Source organism: Castanea sativa, chromosome 3 (assembly GCF_040712315.1).
Source record: "Castanea sativa cultivar Marrone di Chiusa Pesio chromosome 3, ASM4071231v1".
Classification (NCBI taxonomy): Eukaryota; Viridiplantae; Streptophyta; class Magnoliopsida; order Fagales; family Fagaceae; genus Castanea; species Castanea sativa.
This window is the reverse complement of record NC_134015.1, coordinates 34,554,398-34,558,954: the sequence shown is the minus strand read 5'-3', so window position 1 is coordinate 34,558,954 and position 4,557 is coordinate 34,554,398. Positions and strand designations below refer to the sequence as shown.

Below are 4,557 nucleotides of genomic sequence, written 5' to 3'. Positions count from 1 at the left end.
TATTTATTAGTGAAATAGTTTCTTGTTTTACATATGAAACCATGCATGAAACATGTATAACACTAGTATTACTATAAAATTTGAAGTAATTAGTTATAAAGATAGAGCCACACTTGAGACATTACTTTTGTTAGGACATTTTAATATTAAATAATTAAAATGAATAAATGTTACAATATAAATGTAAATATATGAGAGTGAATATAAAAAATGAAGGGTTAATGAAAATGTTTAATCCCACATTGAAAAGGAAAAAGACTATTTTATTCTTTTTAATTGTTGTGATTAATAGATTAACATGAATTGTCTCAAATATTGGGCTAGATACGTGTGGAAGGGAGAGATGAACGGTAGAGGTAAAAAATAGAGAGATTCTTAGTAAGGAAGTGTGTTATTCATTGTGTTTGCACCAACAACTTTTAATTAATTCATTTACATGCAATTTTCTTATTTTTCTTCTTCTTATTCTATTTGTTTATTACTTAGAAATAAGCTATTTACGGAATAGCCGGTAAATGTAGAAATTTACCAATTTTTATGAAATTGTAAAGTACAAGTACAAGTACAAAGTACAAACAGTGGTTAAACAGTTAAAGGCTTATAGTTGAACTGTATTTGACTGGAGAGTGGTAAAAAAAAAGCTCGGTAGGTTTAGGGTTTTAGATTAAGTACTACGATATAAATTGAGTTTGTGAGTCTTTCTCAAAAAAAAAAAAAAAAGAGTTTGTGAGTGGTTGTAGTGGCCGCTCTCTAACTCCAACTCCGTAGGGATTTGAGGTTTTAGTGTCTCTCTGTCTGTCTTTCACTTTGCAGGTAAAACCTTTGTTAATTTAATTAGCTTAGATATTTTTTGTATGATTGATCTGCGTTTAAAGTTTGTGTGTGTTTTTTTTTACTTTGTAGATCTTGAAACTAACTAAAGATTTGATTGCCTCTTTGCCATTTCTTGATAATTGCTTTTGTCTATTTTGCTTACAGATTACTTCTCTAATGGTCTCTGATGAATTTTCAAACCTGTTAACAATTTGATGGTCACTTTTTTGCTTGAAGGGTACCATCAGTATCGATTTATCAGTTGTGGATATTGTTCTATTGAGTTTCTCTTGTTTGGCTCCTATGTAAATGAAAGTCTGTGTTGATTAACTGGGCTGGTTCCATTGTCTTTTTTACTATCTATGTTGGTTTTCAGACTGTTGCTCCCGATGATTGAACTTCGTATACTAAGTTTCAGCCTTGTCTGAATCTGATTGATGAAAACTAATCTTCGGTTCTGAGGGAGCATCCTGTTTTATTATTACTTGTTGGGGGTAAACTCGCTTGTACTCATAAGTGACATGTGGATCTTAGCACCCTTTTTTCGGTAGAAAAGAAGCTTGCACCCTTTTTAGCTTAGTTACAACTTTCCCTCATTTGCTATTCTTTATTTAAACAATCTGTGTTGATCAAATGGGGGGTTCCATTGTCCTTGTGTTTTCTTTGTAAGGTTCCCCATGATTGAATTTCAGTTAATTAAGTTTCAGCCTTGTCTGAATGTGCTTATGTTGAAAACTAGTCCAGTTCTGAGGGAGCTTACTGTTATTTATATTAGTTGTTGGGAGTAGACTCTTATAATCATAGGCGACGTTTGACTCTCTCTCCCTTGCTAAAACCTTCTGCCTCCTATATGCACATGTGGTCTTCACGCATTTTTTCATTATCATGTCTTTATGTAAAAGTTCTGTTATGATTAAATGGGCCGGTTCCATTGTCCTTGTGTTCTATGTCGGTTTCCGCAATGTTGTTCCCAGTGATTGAACTTCATATAATTAAGTTTCAGCCTTGTCTGAATTTGGTTGTTGAAAACTAGTCTTTGTTTCTGAGGGAGCATACTGTTATTAATCATTAGGGCTAAACTGAACTCATTTGTAATTGTAACTTACATGTGGATCTTAGCTCCCTTTTCGCTTACAAATTCTCGCTGTCTCTCTAACACTTCTATGTCCTATGCACATGTGATCTTCATGCACGTTTATTATTGTGTTTTCAGGTAACAAGTCTGTTGATTAACTAGGTTGGTTCCGTCATCCTTGTCTTTTATATGTTGATTTCTGCAATGTTGTTCCCGATGATTGAACTTCATATTCTTAAGATTCAGCCTTGTCTGAATGTGTTTGTTGAAAACTAGTCTTTAGTTCTGAGGAAGCATACTGTTATTATTTTAGTTGTTGGGGATAAACTCTAGTATAATTATTTGTGACATATGGGTCTTAGCACCCTCTCTGCTTACAAATTTTTCTACCAAGCTAATGCCTTTTATTTTCTTTTAGCAGGGCAGGCATAATGGCCGAAGACCAGGAAGGTGTTACTGGCAGATTAAAAGTTAGTCATATCCAAAGTCTATATACTGCAAGGGTGTTTCTGATCCTCAGTTCAGGATATATGATTTGGGCATGAAAGAGGAAGGAGTGGTTGAACTTCCATTTTGTGTCCTTGTCTCTTGGGAGAAAAAGAATGTATCTAAATTCTAATGAAGCCCTGAAAGATGCACATGTTGAATGCGACAAGCACATGACAAAGTATGTAGGAAAAGATGCCTTCTACCTTTGAGTATGAGTTCATCCCTTTGATGTCCTGTACATCAACAAAGATGCTTTGTGTGCTGGAGATAGGCTACAAATTGGTGCAAAATGCCTTTTGGAAGCCCCAAGGGACTTTTGCAAGGGTAAATATTGGACATGTATTTCTGTTTGTTCGATTTAAATGGATACCGGGCACAAGAACCCCTTAGGGCATTCAGATCAGTGTATAATAGGGAAAAAAATGTAGAATTTACACTTTTTGCCTAAAAATGACCCATATCAATCTATGTATAATTGAGTAAATTTACAAATTTATTTCAGTAACAGTTTATACTGACATTATTTATTTTGTATTTAATTTTTATTATTTCTTTACATATCTTGAGAAAGAAAATTGATGGTGATTGTATGTGAAGAAAGAGAAATAATTTTTAAAATCAGGAAAAATTGATATTTTAATAAAATGTAATGTGAAATAGATAATTGAAGTGTGTTGAAAAGTGAGTATGTAAAATAAAAAAAGTAAGTTCTTATGTAAAAATAAACCGGATTTTTTGCCTGAACTGAGCTGAATTATTAGCTGAAAATGGAGCTTGACAAAGTTCACTAGAATGGAATATCTCAAGTGGAAGCAGGAGTACTTGATAGAGTGAACGCAAAAATTTTAGGGAAAAAATTGATGGTAGTTGTATGTGAAGAAAGCAAAACAATTTTTAAAATCAAGAAAAATTGATATTTTAATAAAATGTAATGTGAAATAGATAATTGAAGTGTTTTGAAAAGTGGTTATGTAAAATAAAAAAAGTAGGTTCTTATGCAAAAATAAACTGGATTTTTTGCCCGAACTGAGCTGAATTATTAGCTGAAAATGGAGCTTTACAAAGTTCACTAGAATTGAATATCTCAAGTGGAAGCAGGAGTACTTGATAGAGTGAATGCAAAAATTTTAGGATAACGTGGACCTCCTGTTGAGAGGCGGAACCTGAGAGGAGCTTCTTGAATAAAACATCCAAGCCTGTTGCTTGATTTTGGTGTTCATTCAGTTTTCATCCGAATGAGCTTTGCCTTTTTTAGGTAGTGCCTTTGGTTTTGGATTCATTGAAGTATGAACCTTTCTTCAACGTCTATTATAGTGACAATTAACACCACCAAAGTGTAGGGAAAAAAAATGTCATTTGTTATTAATAGTATTAATAACTGCGCAAAATGAAAAAGGTTGATTTTGATGATATGAAAAACAACACTTACTCGTCTTGTACACTGTCATTTATACAACAGAATGATTTAATTTTCAAGAGAGTCTGAAAACAATATTGTAGTAATATATTGAAAAAAATAATAAAAAACCAAGCCAATGTACAAAATTAAATCCATCCATCTCAGGCATTAACAAGTATTGTTCTTGTTTGGTTGAGTAAACTCAGAAATATCTCAAATCAACACAAAAGCTGTTTTACTACCAGAGAAAAATAACAATTGATTATACTTTAGTCATTCACCGAGTAATTCTGGTGCCACACCAAAAGGCACAACATTGGCCACAACTCGCGAGTTGTGGCCAATGTTGTGGCACCAAAATTTTTTTTATTCACCCATAATTTTGGTCAAGATTAAATTATCAACCTATGGTTTAGAAAGTTACACTTTTCCCCATCTGATCACAACTTTTACCATTCTTTTTCAGCCCCAAGTGATCAAAATTTGCAGATGCAAATCACATCTAAAAAAGAAACTCAGCAACAACTTTATTACAATCTGAATACTCATGAACTCGAAGCAATAACAGTTACATCTCAAGTGGTCAAGTTGAAAATTCCCTAAAAATAAAGTTACTCTTTTCCCCTGGCAGAAATTTATAAACTAAATTAGGTGAATTTTTACTGGGGTTTCTGTTAAGGACATGCTTTTGAGCATTACATCATCAAACACAAAGAACCAAACTATGATTTAAAGATCCAAATAAACACATAGGTCACTTATCTTAAAATAATAACATAAA

General features: G+C 32.9%; 1 long non-coding RNA gene across 1 annotated transcript; it reads left to right on the top strand.

The window, feature by feature from the left end:
- Positions 1-651: 651 nt before the first annotated feature.
- Positions 652-2,897, top strand: LOC142627173 (uncharacterized). The gene is made up of 2 exons (XR_012842774.1): positions 652-813; positions 2,310-2,897. It is a non-coding gene; the product is annotated as an uncharacterized LOC142627173 (long non-coding RNA).
- The last annotated feature ends 1,660 nt before the right edge of the window (positions 2,898-4,557 follow it).